The sequence below is a fragment of the Saccopteryx bilineata genome, chromosome 9 (assembly GCF_036850765.1).
Source record: "Saccopteryx bilineata isolate mSacBil1 chromosome 9, mSacBil1_pri_phased_curated, whole genome shotgun sequence".
Classification (NCBI taxonomy): Eukaryota; Metazoa; Chordata; class Mammalia; order Chiroptera; family Emballonuridae; genus Saccopteryx; species Saccopteryx bilineata.
This window is the reverse complement of record NC_089498.1, coordinates 44,204,359-44,223,141: the sequence shown is the minus strand read 5'-3', so window position 1 is coordinate 44,223,141 and position 18,783 is coordinate 44,204,359. Positions and strand designations below refer to the sequence as shown.

Here is an 18,783-nt window from a genome sequence, read left to right as displayed (position 1 = left end):
CCAAAAAGCATTCTAGTGTAGTCTTCATTTCAGATATTGTAGTCTTCACATACGACTGGTTCTTTTTTATGGTTTCTATGTCCTTTTTCATGGTGGTATGGTTTTTACTAAGTTTCTTGAACATCCTTTTTTTTTTTTTTTTTAATAACCACTCTTTTTTTATTTATTTATTATTTTTACAGGGACAGAGAGAAAGTCAGAGAGAAGGACAGACAGGAACGAAGAGAGATGAGAAGCATCAATCATCAGTTTTTCGTTGCGCATTGTGACACCTTAGTTGTTCATTGATTGCTTTCTCATATGTGCCTTGACCACGGGCCTTCAGCAGACTGAGCAACCCCTTGCTCAAGCCAGTGACCTTGGGTCCAAGCTGGTGAGCTTTTTGTTCAAGCCAGATGAGCCTGTGCTCAAGCCGGCGGCCCCGGGGTCTCGAACCTGGGTCCTTCCGCATCCCAGTCCGACGCTCTAGCCACTGCCCCACAGCCTGGTCAGGCTTGAACATCCTTATAATCATTCTTTTGAATTGTACATCTGGTAAATTGCTTGCTTCCACTTCATTTAGTGATTTTTCGGCAGATTTCTCCTTTCTTTCATGTAGGAACTGTTCTTTTATTTGCAGACTGTTTCTGTCTCCCCATTTTGACTGCCTCTCTGTATTTGTTTCTATAGATCAGTAGATCTGTTAGGGCTCCCAGTCTTGGTAAAGTAGCCTTATGTAGTAGGTGTCCTGTGGTATCCCATGGCGCAGTCTCTTTGATCACTTGTGCTTGGTGTTGCAGAAATAATCCTGTGTGGGTTATGTCAGCCCCCCTGTTGTAATTGAGTTTTGTGCTATTGGCCCGTTTGTGTTTGGGGTCAACCCTCAGGCTAGCTGACTATGAGAATCAACCCTAACCACACCTTACGAGCTGCTGCACAGGTGCTGACCACACACAGTGGAATTCGCCTCAGTAGGGTCTGTGCCTGCCAAGATTTCCCTTTGGATATGTCACTAGTGAAGCTAATTGCATCCTGCTCTGATGTTGTGTGAAGCTGGCCACTGGGTATGGTAGTCCTAGGGCCTTTTGGGAGGGACCCTGTTGTAGGCCAATGTCAGATGCTGTCTGTGACTGGCCCTAGGCAACCTGTTTGGAGCTTCAAAGATATCCATAGTTTGTGACTGCCCCTGCTTGGCCTGGATATGTATGGGAAGGATCAAGCTGCACAGCAAGGATGGCTTTTATCAGCACCAGTTCTAGGAGGTTAGCAGAAGTCCCAAGGTACCCTGAAATCCACCTCAGCCTGCCACCATCTTCCAGCTGCCTATTAGGGTCAGTCACTGAGAACTTCTGGTGGTAGGTGAGTTACATGACATAGACTACTCAGTGAGTCACCAGGCAGGGGTGAGTGGTGTTCACCAGACTGATACAGGTTCAAACTTGGTGCCAGTGATGGGTCTGAGACCACTAAGTAAATCTCCCAGGGTACATTAAGTCTAGCTGCCACCTACTAGGTGCTTGCATACCTTTGTGGAAGAATAGAATCTCAGGGAGTCATTAGGGTGAGACTAGCAGTTTACTAGGCCTTAACAGAGCAAGATTTGGCTGTGTAAAGGGAAGGCTCTGCACTATTTGGGCGTGCAAGGGAAACATTTCTCCTGTCCTGGAGCCACACAACTCAGTCTGTCCCAAAGTCTGTTAGGCGCCAGATTTCAGCAGGGTAGGGTAGTGCCACTAGGAGTCAGGAGAGGGGCAGGTGGAGATCAGACTTTCGGGAAGGTGGGGTCTGTGGCCCCTCACTCCATAGCTACATAGCTCAGTCTCTCCCAGATTCTGCATAGACCTTAGCTGGGGGGAGCCAACAAGAACTGAGAGGTTGGGGCTGTCTAGATTCTAGGGTGGGGCTAGCAGATCTCCCCATGAGGTAGAGGTGCCAGTCAGGTTCACAGGAAAGTAGAACATATGGCCCCCATTCCAAAGCCACAAAACAGAGTCACTGACACCCCTTGATCCTACCCAGACTTCTACTACACCCTGGTCCAGGCGGCTGACTCCTCACAGCATGTAAGCTCTGAAGGGTGGGAAAACAAGTTGTCCAGAAGGTGGGGCTATTGCATTCCTCCAGTCTGATGCCTTAAGGAGGGGTGAGCTCCACCCAATAAAGATGGTATCTGTAGTGCAGTAGAGTGATTTAGCACAGGGGTCTGGCAGCTATGCCCTCAGCTCTCTCCCTAGAGCCACAAACCCCAGACTCTCCTCACAGAACTCTAGTCTGTTTTGCCCTCTCTCCGCCAGAGTCCAGGGTGAGTGGCTGCAAATGAGATTTTGTATCTTGGTCCTTTAAGAGGGACCCGTGTCCCTAGCAGACAGAACCCCCATTTGGCTCTGTTGACTAATGAGTTTGCTGACCACTGGTCTGGGCTCAAGTATCTAGCATAGGATTGAGACTCCATGCTCCTCAGGGGGGCAACTCAGATATCCCTCCAGAATGTTAGCCGCCACCAGTGGGAGTGGGGCTAGCCGTTTTCATTTATCCACACTTCCTACCAGTTTTGATGTTGCTTCTTCTGTAAATCCTTGGTTATAAGGCTTCTCTTCAGCTAGTCTTCAGTTTATTATTCAGGTTATTAGATATTTTAGTTGTAATTCCAGTTTGCTTCTGGGAGGAGGTGAGTGTAGCTTCCACATACTCCACTGCCATCTTGAATCTTCTCAACTTACATTCTTGATGGCATACTTTGAATCACATTTTTCATTTTGACGAAGTCCAATATCCCTATTTTTTTGTCTTGTCATATCTAAAAAAACACTAACCCAAGGTTACAAAAGATATAGATCTATGTTTTCTTCTAAGAGTTTTATAGTTTTAGCTAATGTATTTAGGTCTACAATTTACTTTGAGTTAATTTTTGTATACGGCATGAGGTAAGGATCCAATTCATTTTTGCATGTAGAGAACCATTTGTCCCATCCATAGTACTTTTGGAACTGCCTCTCAGATTTAAATTATTTCAAAACAAAAAGGTAAAAAAATATTAAGGATTGAAATCATACAAAGTATATTATTACCTCACAATAGAATTAAATTAAAAATCATCAAAGAAATTTGGTAAACCTACACATTTTGGAGTAAACAAAATACTTTTTAATAACTCATGATTCAGTAAAAAACACAAGAAAAATCAGAAAATATTTTTACCTGAATAAAATAAAAACAACATATTAATATTTACAGGATGCAGTTAAAACAGTATTTAGAAGGAAATTTACAGCTTTAAATGCCTATGTTAGAAGAAAAAGATTTCAAATCAATAACTTAAGCTTTTACTTGATGAAACTATAAATAGAAAAGCAAACTAAACTCAAAGCAAGAAGAAAATATTAAAGGACAGAGCAGAAATCAATGATATTAAAAACTGACAATAGGCACTGGCTGGTTGGCTCCATGGATAGAGCATTGGCCTGGCGTGTGGACATCCCAGGTTTGATCCCCAGTCAGGGCACATATGAGAAACAACCATCCGTTTTTCTCCCTCCTTCCCCCTTCTCTCTCTCCTCCCCTCTCACAGTCAGTGGCTCTACTGGTTCTGAGTATTGGCCCCAGGCAATGAGGAGAGTTCAGTTGATTCAAGTGTTAGCCCCAGACCGGGTTTCCAGGTAGATCCCAGTTGGGGCACATATGGAAGTATGTCTCGCTATCCCCCTCCTCTCACTTAAAAATATAAAACAAAACTGACAATAATAAAAAGTTAAACTAAAAGTTGGTTCTGTTGATGAGATAAAAAAGGGAACAAATCTTTAGTTAGACCAATATAAATAAAGACAGTAAAGATGAAAATTTATAAGGAATAGCCTGACCAGGCGGTCGTGCAGTGGATACAGTGTTGGACTGGGACGTGGAGGACCCAGGTTCAAAACCCCGAGGTTGCCAGCTTGAGTGTGGGCTCATCTGGTTTGAGCAAGGCTAACCAGCTTGAGCTCAAGGTCGCTAGCTTGAGCAAGGGGTCACTTGGTCTGCTGTAGCCCCCCAGTCAAAGAACATATGAGAAAGAAATCAATGAACAACTAAGGTGCTACAAAAAAGAATTGATGCTTCTCAGCTCTCTCCCTTCCTGTCTGTCTATCCCTATCTGTCCCTCTCTGTCTGACACACACACACACACACAGAAAATTTATAAGGAATAAATTAGTGCTCGCTTCAGCAACACATATACTAAAATAGGAATAAAATACATCCCAACCTTACAGAAATAATTGGATATGAGAAAATACTATGAATTATTTTTCTTTATTTTTATTTTTTATTTTTAAGAGAGAGGATAGAAAGAAAGGCAGGGAGAGGAGTAGGAAGCATCATCAACTAGCAGTAGTTGCTTCTCACATGTGCCTTGAGTGGCTAAGCCCAGGGTTTTGAACTGACGACCTCAGCATTCCAGGTGGACACTTGATCCACTTTGCCACCACAGCTCAGGCACTATGAACTACTTTTATGACAATAAATTAGTCAACTTAGATTCAGTGGACAAATTCCTAGGACATAAATGACCAAAACTGACTTGAAAAGAAAAAAATTCTGAAACCTAACAGGAAACTAAATTATCATATTTCCCCATGTATAAGATGCACCTTAATTTTGAGGCCTGAAATTTGAAAAAAAAAAAGTATTACAGTGGTCCCTTATCTATTGCTGTTGAGGTTCCAGAACCGCCTGTGACTGGCAAAAATCTGCAAAGTAGCGACCTTATATTTATTTTATTATTTATATATATTTTAAGGCTTTATTTTGATTTAATATTTTTAATGTTTTAATTAATATTTTATATTGTTTTACATTTTTTAGGCTAGAAAATGCTTATTTTACTGCAAAAATAACTAAAATAATAAATATATAAAAATACCCATATACTGCAAAATCCCATGATATAGCAAAAAATCCATGATACAAAATTAGATATATACAATTAAAAAATCTGCAATACAGTGAGACCACGAAAAGTGAACCACGATATGGCAAGGGATGAATGTACATAAAGTTACTGAACTCAAGTTTTATTCATATACAAGGAGTGCAAACACAAGCAAAAAATCAAATAAAAAAGCTACAACCACTACATATGACACACCCAGTTTTTAGACCCTAAATTTTTCAAAAAAAGGTGCATCTTATACATGGGGAAATACGGTAGTAATTTGAAATCCTCACACAAGGAAAAGCCCAGCCCCAGATGGCTTCATTAATGAATTTTCCACTTTAAGAAAAAATAAGATCAATCCTTCACAATTGTTTAAAAACATATAGAAGGCCCTGGTAGGTTAGCTCAGTCAGTTAAAACATCTTCCCAAAACAGCAAAGTTGCAGGTTTGATCCCTCGTCAGGGCACACACGAGAAGTGACTAATCAAAGGACAACTAAGTGGAACAAAAAAATGAAAACTTCTCTCTCTTTCTACCCCTTCCTCATTCTGTCTTCTCTAAAATCAACCAATAAATTTAAAAAACATATAGCAGAAGAGGTTATTTCCCAATTCATGCTACAAAGTCAGTATTACCCTGACATCAAAGCCAGATGGACAACTAAGAAAACAAACTACATACCAACATCACTTTTTTGTGTGTGTGTGTGTATTTTTCTTTCTTTTTTTTTTTTTTTTTTAAATTTTGTTTCTTTTTTTTTATTCATTTTAGAGGGAGGGAGAGAGAGAGAGAGAGAGGAGGGGAGGAGCAGGAAGCTTCAACTCCCATATGTGCCTTGACTGGGCAAGCCCAGGGTTTTGAACCCGCGACCTCAGTATTTCAGGTCGACGCTTTTATCCACTGCGCCACCACAGGTCAGGCTGTATTTTTCTTAAGTTGGAAACGGGGAGGCAGTCAGACAGACTCCCGCATGTGCCCGGCCGGGATCCACCCAGCACGCCAACCAAGGGGCGTAGCTCTGCCTCAATCAGAGCCATTCTAGCGCCTGAGGCAGAAGCCACAGAGCCATCCTCAGCGCCTGGGCAAACTTTGCTCCAATGGAGCCTCGGCTGCAGGAGGGGAAGAGAGAGACAGAGAGGAAGGAGAGGGGGAGGGGTGGAGAAGCAGATGGGCGCTTCTCCTGTGTGCCCTGGCCGGGAATCGAACCCGGGTCTCCTGCACGCCAGGCCGACGCTCTACCACTGAGCCAACCGGCCAGGGCCATCAACATCACTTTTAAATTACAGACATAAACATTCTCAACAATATGAGCAACCAAATCCAGCGACATAACCAAGATGGATTTATACCTCGAACGTAAGGTTGGCTTAATATCTCTAAGTCTTAACATCTATATCATATAAATAGAAAAAAGAAAAAGGAAAAAAGAATTTAATGAAAAAATGCATGACAATCTTAATTACACACAGCAAAAGAATCCAATACCCACTCATTAAAACAAAACAAACCCCTTTCAACTAACTGAATAGAAGGAAACTTCTTCAACTAATACTTAAAGGACATCTATTTTAAAAACCTACATCTAACAAGATACTTAATGGGGAAGGACTAAACCCTTTCCCTTTAAGATTGGGAACATGCTGCCTAACCAGCGATAGTACAGTGGATACAGCACTGACCTTCGATGCTGAGGTCCCAGGTTCGAAACCCCGAGGTCGCCAGCTTCAGTGCGGGGTTGCCACCTTGAGCCTGGGATCATCAACATGATCCCTTGGTGTCACTGGTTCGGCTTGAGCCCCTCGATCAAGGCATGTATGAGAAGCAATCAATGAACAACAAAAGTGACGCAACTATGAGTTGATGCTTCTCATCTCTTTCCCTTCCTGTCGTGTCTCTCTCTCTCTCAAAAAAAAAAAAAAAAAAAAGACTGGGAACATGGGCCATGGCTGGGTGGCTAAATGGATAGAGCACTGTCACAGTATGCCAAGGTTACAGGTTAGATCCCTGGTCAGGGCACATACAAGAAGCAACCAATGAGTGCACAACTAAATGGAACTAAGTGGAACAAATTGATTTTCTCTCTTTCTCTCTCTCTCCCTCTCCCCTCTCTTCCCCTTCTCTCTCTCTCTCTCTCTCTCTCTCAAATCAATTGAAAAATTAAAAAAATAAAAGCTTAAGAACATGGCAAAAGTGTCCACTGTCAACATTTCTATCCAGTAGGCTCTCGTCAATTAAATAAGGGAAAACAGCTCTTTAAATTAATGGCTGTCAGCCTGACTGGTGGTGGCACAGTGGATAGAGTGTTGACCTAAGATGCTGAGGACCCAGGTTTGAAACCCTGAGGTCACTAGCTTGAACATGGGATCATTAAAATGATCCCATGGTCACTGGTTGGAGCCCAAATGTTGCTGGTTTAAGCAAGGGGGTCACTGGCTCAACGTAGCCAACTCCCCTCCCCATCAAGACTGTATGAGAAGCGATCAATGAACAACTAGTGACACAACTAGGAACTGATGCTTCACCTCTCTCTCTCTCTCTCTTTCTCTCTCTCTCTTTCTTCCTGTCTCCCTCTCCTCCTCCACCACTCTTTGGAAAAAGAAAAAAAAGAAAAACATTAATGTCAGATTAGAAAGAAAAAAATAAAACTGTTTCTACTTGCAGATAATATGGTCTTATATAAAGAATATCTTAAGAAACACACACCACTAGAACTATAAATGAGTTCTGCAAGGTCACAGATTACAAAAATTGATACAAAATCAATTGTATTTCTATATACTGGCAATGGTAACCAAAAATGAAGTTAAGAAAATTTCATTCATAATAGCATTTAGAAGAATAGAATATATAGGAAAAAAATTAACAAAAACTTTAAGACTTACATGCTGAAAATTATAAAACAAACCTGCTAAGAGAAATAAAAGGATATCTAAATAAATGGAGAAGCATTCCACGTCATAGACTGGAAGACTATTGTTAATATGGCAATTCTCATAAACTTGATAGAGATTCAACATAAGCTCTATCAAACCCCAGTAGGCTTTTTGTGCAGAAATTTACAAGATGATTCCAAAACAAAAGAAAATGCAAAGAATCTATAACAGCTAAAACAATTTTGAAAAAGAACAAAGTTAAAGATAACCTGTCAATTCCATTTTTAGGGCTTTATCCTAAAGAAATAATTATACCAAACCCTGGTCAACTGGCTCAACGGATAGAACATCGGCCAGGCACACTGACGTCCAGGTTCAATTTCTGGTTAGGGCATATAGGAAAGTAACCACCTGCTTCTCTCCCTATCCCTCTCCCACTTCTCTCTCTTCCCCTCCTGCAACCAGCGGCTCAACTGGTTTGAGCACTGGCCCTGGGCACTCGGTTGGTCCCAGCACTGGGCTCAAGTGCTGAGGATAGCTCGGCTGATTAGAGAATCAGCCCTAGAAAGGGACTGCCGGTGGATCCCGGATGAGGCCCATGTGGGAGTCTATCTCACCTCCTCGCACTTAGAAAGAGAGAAAGAAATTCTATCAGAGATAGAGGTACAAAGACATTGTTTTAGGCATTGGTTACAATCTCAAAATACCAGTGAAATGAAAATGTCCAGTAACAGAAAAATGCATTTTGGAAGATCTAAAAAAGAAAGAAACAAAGTAAATTATGCTTCCAGATTCTTTTTTTAAGATCTTTTTAATTTATTGATTTTACAGAGAGAGAAGGAGGGGTGAGAGGAACAAGAAGTATCAACTCATAGTTGCTTCACTTAGTTGTTCACTGATTGACTGTTGTTATGTGCCTTGACCAGGCAAGCCCAGGGTTTCAAACCTGCAATCTCAGAGTTCCAGGTTGACGCTCTATCTACTACATCAACAGGCTAGGCCCAGATTTCTAAACTAACTATAAAACTATAGTAATGAAGACAGTACGATACTGGGAACAACATAAACATTTAGATCAATGGATCAGAATTGACAATCCAGAAATACACACTTACAAAAACGGTCAGCAGATTTTCAACCAAAGTGCTAACACATTCAGGCAGGTAATATAGTCATCATTATTCAACAAATGGCACTGGGACAACTGGATAGTCACATGTAAAAAGAGAAATATAGACCCTTACTTCGCATAATGCACAGAAATCACACGTCAAAAAGTAGATTACAGACTTATAGGTAAAGGCTGAATGAAAGTATGAGATTCGTAGGAGAAAACATTACAAAAGTATCTTTGTGACACTGGATGCAAAGGGTTCTTAGACATGACACCAAAAGCAGGATCCATAAAAGAACAAGTTGATAAACTGGATTTCACCAAAATAGAAAACTTCTGTATGCATTAAGAAAATGAAAAGACAAGGCACAGACTGGAAGAATTTGCAAATTATATATCTAATGAGTGACTATTATCCAGAACATATAAAGAACTCTACGAAAATGAGCACAGATTTAAAGAGATATTTCACCAAAGATATACAAATGGCCAATAAACACATAAAAAGATGATCAACATCAAAACCAAAATGAGCCCTGGCCAGTTGGCTCAATGGTAGAGCGTCGGCCTGGAGTGCAGAAGTCCCGGGTTCGATTCCCGGCCAGGGCACACAGGAGAAGCGCCCATCTGCTTCTCCACCCCTCCCCCTCTCCTTCCTCTCTGTCTCTCTCTCCCCCTCCCACAGCGAGGCTCCACTGGAGTAAGGATGGCCCGGGCGCTGGGGATGGCTCCTTGCCCTCTGCCCCAGGCGCTAGAGTGGCTCTGGTCGCAACAGAGCGACGCCCCGGAGGGGCAGAGCATCACCCCCTGGTGGGCAGAGCGTCGCCCCCTGGTGGGCGTGCCGGGTGGATCCCGGTTGGGCGCATGCAGGAGTCTGACTGTCTCTCCCCGTTTCCAGCTTCAGAAAAATACAAAACAAACAAACAAACAAACAAAAACAAAAAACAAAAATGAGATAGCACTGCACACCCACTAGGATGGCTGTAAACAAGTGCTGATGAGGACATGAAAATCTGGAACCCTCGACACATTGCTAGTGGGACCATAAAATAGTGCAGTCACTTTGGAAAACAATTTGGTAGTTTCTTAAAAAATTAAGCAGGTATCAAATGACTCAGCAAGTCCACTCACAGGTAGAAATGAAAACGTAAGTCCACACAAAGATTCCTGCATAAATATACATAATAGCATTACTCATAATATTCCAACACTGGAAACAATCCAAGTATAGGCATACCTTGTTTTATTATGTGTCACTTTGAGCTTCACAGATATGTTTTTTTACAAATTAAAGGCAAGATCCTATACCAGCAAAAAATTACAACTTGCTTTATTGATACCTTCTTTATTGAAGCGGTCTGGAATCAAACCCACAGTATCTCGGAGGTATGCCTGTATCCCTCAATTAGCGATGGATAAATAAAATGTGCCATACCCACGCAATAGAATGCTATTCAGCAATAAAAAGGAACGAACTACTACTACATGCTACAATATGGAGAACCTAAAAAACATTATGCTAATGGCAGAAGCCAGATGCAGAAAGTTATATCCCAACAAAGGTGTTCAAAACTTGCTAATCCTTTAGAAATGAATGACTTGTGCCCCAACCGAGGCACAAGCAACCTCTGTCTGGGACTAATGCTCCGATCATCTGGAGCCATGCTAGCAATGGAGTTATTTTTAGTGCCTGAGGCAGAGGCTCCGGAGCCATCCCCAGTGCCTGGGGCCAATGAGCTCAAACCAATCAAGCCACTGGTTGTGAAAGGGGGAGAGAAAAGGGACAGAGAAGGGAGAAGAGAAGCAGATGGTCACTTCTCATGTGTGCTCTGACTGAGGATCAAACCCAGGATGCCCGCATGCTGGGCCAACACTTCATCCACTGAGTCAACTGGCCAGGGCCAAAATATCAGTATATATCTGATTTATTTATTTAAAGATTTTATTTATTCAATTTTCAGAGAGGAGAGAGACAGAGACAGAGAGAGGGAGAGAGAAAGGGGAGGAGCAGAAAGCATCAACTCCCACATGTGCCTTGACCAGGCAAGCCCAGGGTATCGAACAGGCAACCTCAGCGTTCCAGGTAGACGCTTTATCCCACTGCGCCATCACAGGTCAGGCAGTATATATCTGATTTAAACCTTGTGCTAATTGCGGTTGACAATTATGTTCTCACTCTTAGTTCTGATTCACCTTTCAGGCAGAGTAGGGCTGTACTTCCCTACCACCCTAAAGTCAGGCATGGCCACAAGATTTAAATGGGTCAATGAAATATGAGCAGAAGCAATGTCCCATAGGGAGTCGTTTGAGAGCTGAAGTACAATCCCTCATCTTCTTCTGATTGCATGAATGAACCTCTTCCAAATGGTGGAACCTGGGGCCCTGAATGAGAATGATGTAGAGCAGAGACCACTACCAACATATGAGAAATATGTAGTATTAATAAGAAACAATCTGAGATATTAGGGTTATTTGTTACATCAGCATAACCTACCCTTATCCTTAACTGATTCGGTACCCTTTGAATTTATCTCTTTTCTAGAAAATTAACTGAGGCTCAGATAAGCTAAATGATTTTGTTCAAGGACACAGGTGAAAGATGGCAGAGGTGGAATAAGAATTCAGGTCTAATTCCAGGGCTATAAAATGTTGTCAGTTCAATCAGCACCAAGATTGTTCTTAATTAACTCAACAAATGTTTCCTGAATGACTACTTTATTTAGCCACTCTTAGTTTAGGGGAAAGGAGGTGTTCCAGAGTTTAACAAACACCCCATCAATAATAATAACTAACATTTATTGAAAGCTTACTATATGCCTGGTGCCACTGTGAAGAATGTCTTCCAGGTTAACATTGTTTTCACAGTAAAATGTCTCTTTGGTTATTAATACCCAAACTTCATGGAATGTATATAGTTCCTGATGTATTTTCACCTAATTGTATATGGGGAAAATGTATGCTCTTACAACTGACTACAATATTTTAAACAAAATAATGAACAAAGAGTTTCAAGGTTATATTTTAAATACAATCAGTAGAAGTCAGAACCATGTGTGGACATAAAACAGTAGACCAAGGTCAAGAGAGGTTATGCAATTTTGAGATGTTATTGACGAGAGGGGATTTGTGGTGTTAAGGCATATGTGGCCACTGTTTTGAGCTATCATATTAAATTGCTTAGGGATCAGGAAGTGATGTTTTCAGCATTTACATCCTAACATGATAGTTTGTTATTTATCTCTAGAAGATAGGCTGGTCTAAGCCAGCTGGGCCAATGAGACATCAGATGAGACTTGGCAGGGGCTTCAGGAGACAGGTGCCCAGCTTCCTACCCATTTAGACAATGTCTGATCAGGATACTTAGGGCTGCCAGAGTGCTCCCAGAACCAGCCTCGGGCTGCACACAGGATGAGGAGGTCTACAGAGCCAGGAGATGAGAGAAACTGGGTCAACAATGATGGTGGTGCTGGTGAAGCAGTCAGCCAGCTCTGTAACCTTAACTGCCTCTGGACTACCTGCTCTGTAAGATAAAAAGCAGCCAGTCTTGAAGCTGAGTCTTTAGCCTTGGATGGCCTTACCCTACCCTCCTCACATCCCCCCAGAGGTTCAATGTATAAAAGAGCACAAATGTTTTGAGGGAAGCCATGTTAAGACCTCAACTTCCACAAATTCCCCTTCCTAAAACCGATCTCAGACTACCTTCTGAAGTGCCCACTCCCCACTGTACAACCACTCACCCCTTCCCCCAAAGGAGCACTGCCGTGTGTGTGTGTGTGTGTGTGTGTGTGTGTGTGTGTGTGTGTGTGTGTGAGAGAGAGAATCTCTAGGACTCCAAACGACAGAACACATCAAAATACTGGTTTTAGGGAAGTAGTCTTTAATGAATAATCAAGTGCCTTAAGCCCCTAGACTTGCTTGTCCTTCCAGACTTAAGCATCTTTCTGTTAAATATAAACTTTGGGTTTAAAACAAGATATTCTGGGCATTCTGCCTCTCAGGAGCACACTGATGCCTTTCCTTTCCCCCCTCCTCCTTCACCTTCAGGCAGGTTAGGTTACATTAGCCCTTCTCTCTCCTAAGCTCCAAGGGCCCTTCCTCTGTCTCAGTAACTTGTTTCCTGAGCCTACACAACTCAGCTGCATCACTTCTATTACCTCTAGACCAGTGGTTCTCAACCTTTCTAATGCCGTGACCCTGCAATACAGTTCCTCATGTTGCGGTGACCCCAAACCAAAAAATAATTTTGGTGGCTACTTCATAACTGTAATTTTGCTACAGTTATGATTCGGAATGTATTCTCATTGCTTTAGGCGACTCCTGTGTTTTGGTCGTTCGACCCCCGCCGGGGTTGCAACCCATAGGTTGAGAACCGCTGCTCTAGACCTTTCTAAATAAACTCTCTCTTAAAATTTGAAACAACAGCCTGACCAAGTGCTGGCGCAGTGGAGAGAGTGTTGACCTGGGATGCTGGGGACCCAGGCTTGAGTGCAGCTCATCCAGCTTGAGTGTGGGGTTGCCAGCTTGAGCTTGGCATCACAGGCATGACCCCAGGTCACTGGCTTGAACCCAAAAGTCGCTGCCTTGAGCAAGGCGTCACTGGCTTGGCAGGAGACCCCCTCATCAAAGAATGTAGGAGAAAGTAATCAATGAGCAACTAAACTGCCACAACTACTAGTTGATGCTTCTTATCTGTCTCTTTCTGTCTATCCCTCTCTCTCTCCTTCACTTAAAATAATTTGAAACAGCAGCAACAAACAAGATATTCTGGTTCATATTGGACTCCCCTAAATTCAAAAGTTAAAGCAGTACAGATTAGTGACTGATTTGTTTAAATAAAACATTTTGTAGGACCGCCAAATTTTTCTGAAATATACCAGAAAATATTCCCAGGGGAAAATTTATGGAATTTATTTCAGATTCTGTGGGCTTTATTTTTTTTCCTTTTTTTTAATTTGTACGTATATATTGCAAAATGATCCCCACAATAAGTGTAGTTAACATCTGTCATCATACATTAATGACAAAAATTTTTCTAGTCAGTTTATATTTAAATTTATGATTTTAATTTGTGTTTACATATATTCAAGTGTCCCACCGAATATATCTCCCCCCACTCCCTTATTCCCCCTGGGTCCCCCATGTCCCCTCCCCCCAATGCGTTCCCCCTTTCCCTCCAGGATTTGCGGTCCTGTTCTCTATAATGCTGTGTTATGTATATATAATTTCATTAATCTCTTTCCTTTCTCTGATCCCATCTTCTCTTCTACTTTCCCTCTGGTCCCTTTGATCCCGCCTCTGCCTCTGTTCCGTTGCTCAATTCACATTGTTCACTGGATTCCTCAAATGAATGAGGTCATATGGTATTTTTCTTTCTCTGCCTGGCTTATTTCACTTAGCATAATAGTTTCCAGGTCCATCCATGTCGCAAAAGGTAAGATTTCCTTCTTTCTCACAGCTGCATAGTATTCCATTGTGTGTATGTACCACAGCTTTTTAATTCTGTGGGCTTTATTTTATCTAACCATATCATAAAATATTTATTTCAATTACAGTCCATCTTTATTTTATTTCATCTTACAAAATATGGCCTACTGTCTGCCACAAATAAAAACTTTAAAGTTACCATAAAATTATAGACATTAACTTTATAATGTACAAGGAGATGAGGTTTATTAAAATTCTTTTGAGGGGACACAAAAATATCTGATTATCAGTTTAAATGTAAATAATCCTGGCCAACCCATATCCTAATCTGTGGTGGCTAAACTACAGAAACCCAGCATGGAGTACAAATGGGGGGTGGCCCTCAGACAATGAATGGCAAAATCCCGTGTGCCTGGGGTTAGGGGCAACAGGGCACATCGGTCAGGTTCCACACCTCCTTCCCCCGGCTCCAGGGTCTCAAAAGTAAAACTGCTATAAGACAGTATTTAAAAAGGGATTTTCCAGCCCGATGAGTCAGCTCAAAGATTCCTTTTCACCCTAGTAAAAGGCCCATGGCCATCCCTTCACTGCCACATAACTATGGCTACACATGTACACACACACACACACACACGTAAAGCGTTCACCATAAATTCATAAATTACCTCAAACTAAATAAGTGAATAATTACGCCCTTGAACATTTCCACTACTAACAAAATTCTTCTAGCACAAACTTTGTTCAAAATCTGAAGTAACTCTTCAGTATGAAGTAGATCTAGCTCTTTTCAAACTTACTTGAGGAGCTACCTATCGGTTAAACCATTACACTAATAAAGCTTGCATATCTAGCCAAATTTTCCTAAAACAAGACGCAGTGTGCATGCCTGGCAAATGGGCAGAAAAGGAATGATTTTGCAAAGAAGATCTAGACTCAAATTCTACTTTCATTCATTTGAGAAAGACCCTAAGACACCCTTATGGGTAAGGCCTTACTGCAGGCATGATCCTTGCACTTTATCAGATGTGCATTCAATCACCCAGGATGCTATCCAAAACCCAGGAATCAGGCCCCAAATCACAATCTCTAGCAGTTTGGAGCATAGCCTATATATTTTTAACAAATTCCCCAAGCAAGTCTGTTACTTACTTAAGTCTGAGGACCAACACTCAGAAAAGTCTAGCAAAGTGGTTCTCAAACATTTGATTCATACAGAGCATTTGTGGATAATTCTTTTTTTAAGTGGTAGGAGAGGAAGTAGTGAGACAGACTCCCGCATGCACCCTGACAAGGATCCACCCGGCCACCAACCGAGATATCCTTAGCGCCCAAGACAGCACTCCGGTGAATTGAGGCACTGGTTACAGGAAAGGGAGAGAGAGAGACCGAGGGCGAGATGAGAGAGAGATGGGGAAGAGATGAAGGAGAGACGGGGGAGAGAAGCAGATGGTCACTTCTCTTGTGTGCCCTGACTGGGAATCAAACCTGGGACACGTCCATACACTGGGCCAACGCTCTATTCATTGAGCCAGCCGGCTGGCCGGGGCCTAAGAGAATTCTGAAGATACAAATTCTAAGATCCACTAAAATTAAACAGGATTTTTCAACTTTATGATGTTGCAAAAATAGTCACATTCAGTAGAAACTGGACTGTCAATGCTGATCTTGTCCTGGATCAGTGATATGTGGTAAGAGGCTCTCTTGCGATTCTGAGCAGTGACAGCATGATGATTTTGCCCAACTGTAGGCTAACATACCGTAAGTGTCTGAGCACGTTTAAGGTAGGCTAGGCTAAGCTATGAGGATCGGTTAAATGCATTAAATGCATTTTTGACTTAATGATGGTTTTATCGGGATGTAATTATAACACCATTGTAAATTAGGATCATCATTCTTTATAGGACTCTTTTGCTTGTAAGTGGCAGAGACCAAACTCAAACTGGTCAAATATAAGGTCTACCAGAAAGTTCTGTCCGTTTTTGGAATAAAACAAAATACAAATTTTTCTTACCGTCAATAAACTTTATTAAATATATACTTTTTAGTGCAGTATTTTGACTCAAATTCCTGAAAAGTACATAAATTATTCCAAATTCCTGTTACCCAAAGAATTTATCAGGAACCCATCATTTCCATCTCCTGCCTATCCAACCCTTTGGGCAAAGATGGCCCCCAGCAGCAGTAGGCTTATGCCCTACAACTTAGCATCCCAGTAGAAAGAAAGCACTCCTTCCTTGGTAGCTCCAGAGAAAGAGGTGTATTGTTCTTTTCCTCCTGTTTCTCAAGTTCTCTCTAGAAAATGTGAAAAAATACATAAAAGTATAAAGAAGGAAATAAAAAAATAATCTATAAGCATTCTACCAACTACAGCCTTTAAACCAGTGGTGGGATTCAGCTGATTCACACCGGTTCAGCAGAACTGATACCTAATTTTTTGTTGAGTTCGGCAAACCCGTTGTAAAATGGCACTTGTAATCGGGGTTTACTCTAAAGTGGGCACTTGGGCAGCCGCCCAATATGGAAATTATAAATTTACATTCCTTACTCTTTTTTAATGTTCATCTGCATAACAGTGTATTCTAAGCGCCTACAGTAATGTTCATTCCGTCCACAGGTGAAAAAAATTTGATGCAACTATGCTTGTAATATTTATTCATTTCATAATACTTATACGTCTGATGAAATACTACACTTTAATTCCTTTGCTTTTATTACTTTAGTAAACAAACATATAATGTAAAGAGAAAAAGTGCCAAACCACCAGGGGACGACAACTTGTATTTTGTCCGGTATTATTTAATATTTTTTCATTAATATTTTAAAACTCTTTCTTATAACATAATCTAGTTTTGTATACCTCTTTTATTATTTAAGTATTAAATAAGAACATGAAAAAATCAACTACCTTTCAGTATATATTTTTTTATACTTAAAACAGTCATCAGAGGCCTTAGCCTGTTGGCTCAGCAGTAGAGCATCGGCCCAGTGTGTGAAGTCCCGGGTTCATTCTTGGCCAGGGCACACAGGAGAAGCACCCATCTGCTTCTCCACTCTTCCCCCTCTCCTTTCTATCTCTCCCTTCTCCTCCTGCAGCCAAGGCTCTACTGGAGCAAAGTTGGCCCAGGCACTGAGAAGGGCTCCATGGCCTCTGCCTCTGGTGCTACAATGGGTCCGGTTGCAATGGAGCAACGCCCCAGATGGGCAGAGCACCGTCCCCTGGTGGGCATGGTGGTCAGGCGCACACAGGAGTCTGTCCTGTCTCCTCGCTTCTCACTTCAGAAAAATACAAAAAAAAAAACAAAACAAAAAAAAACAGTCATCACAGCTGAGAACTTTCTGTTAAATTATTTGAATCCCACCACTGCTCTAAACTCAAAATTGGCCCTAGCTGGATAACTCGGTTGGTTAGTGTCATCCCAATGTGCACACACAGAAATGGATGGTGTTGTCTCTCTCTCCCTTCCTTTCTCTAAAATCAATAAAATAAATAATAAACTGAAAATTGTGCATACATACACATTGATTTATTGTCTAGAAACCTATTCAGCATTTCATTATGGCTGAGTCTTCATGACAATACCCCAAAACAAAACAAAACCGAACCGAACCGAAACCCATTTCAGTCATTTTCATGATTTCTGGCCAATACTGGTTTGCCTCCCTTTTCTTTTCTTTTATGCTCTCCCTTCCCTTTCCCCTCCCCTTCCTCTTCCCTTCTCTCCCCTTTCCTCCCTCCCTCCCTCTCTTTCTTTCTTTCTTTTGAGAGGAAGGGAGGAAGAGAGAGAGAAAGAGAGGAGGGGGGAAGGGACAGAGAGAGAAGCATCAACTTGTTGTCCCACTCAGTTGTATATCCACTGATTGCTTCTCATACATGCCCAGACTGGGGCTTGAACAGCAGCCTCAGGGTTGAGTTGGTGCCCGCGGGATCAAGCCGGGGCACCTTGGATCAAGCTGGAGATCCCGGGATCAGACCAGTGACCTTGGTGCTCTGGGATGATACTCTATCCACTGTGTCAGTCTCCAGGGCTGTGTCCCTTTTTTGATGAGTCTGTTGTTTTTAACCCCTACAGTCATCAAGGGGTGTTTCCTAAGAATGTATCTTCTCAATTATACTACAATTACTGAAATCAGAAAGTGACAGTATATGATCCTGCTATCTCATGTAGTTATCTACTGTATAAGTTCTATTTTGTAACTTGTAAGATATATTTCTGCAATGCTTAACGTTTCCGTCAATGACAGGCTGCATACACTATGGCAGTGAAGCCAAAAAAACTATTGCTTAGTGAAAGGCTGCAAAAATGAAGAATGTTGTGCTTAAGATGACAAACAACTTTACCCTGGGTATAGATGAGGACGACACTGAGGATGACACTGAGGATGACACTGAGGTGGTTCCTGAAGAACTAAGTAAAGAGGGTGGGACTCATGGCTGAAGAAGAGGCAAGAGAAAAGGAAACTGCAATAGAAGAAAAAGACT

At 41.7% G+C, this 18,783-nt stretch overlaps 1 protein-coding gene and 1 non-coding gene across 7 annotated transcripts in view; one reads left to right on the top strand and one right to left on the bottom strand.

Moving 5' to 3' along the window:
• SIPA1L3 (signal induced proliferation associated 1 like 3) overlaps positions 1-18,783 on the bottom strand; it is a 337,072-nt gene that overhangs the window by 272,951 nt on the left and 45,338 nt on the right. The gene's annotated exons all lie outside the window — the stretch shown is intronic.
• Positions 9,413-9,488, top strand: TRNAS-GGA (transfer RNA serine (anticodon GGA)). The gene has a single exon. It is a non-coding gene; the product is annotated as a tRNA-Ser (tRNA).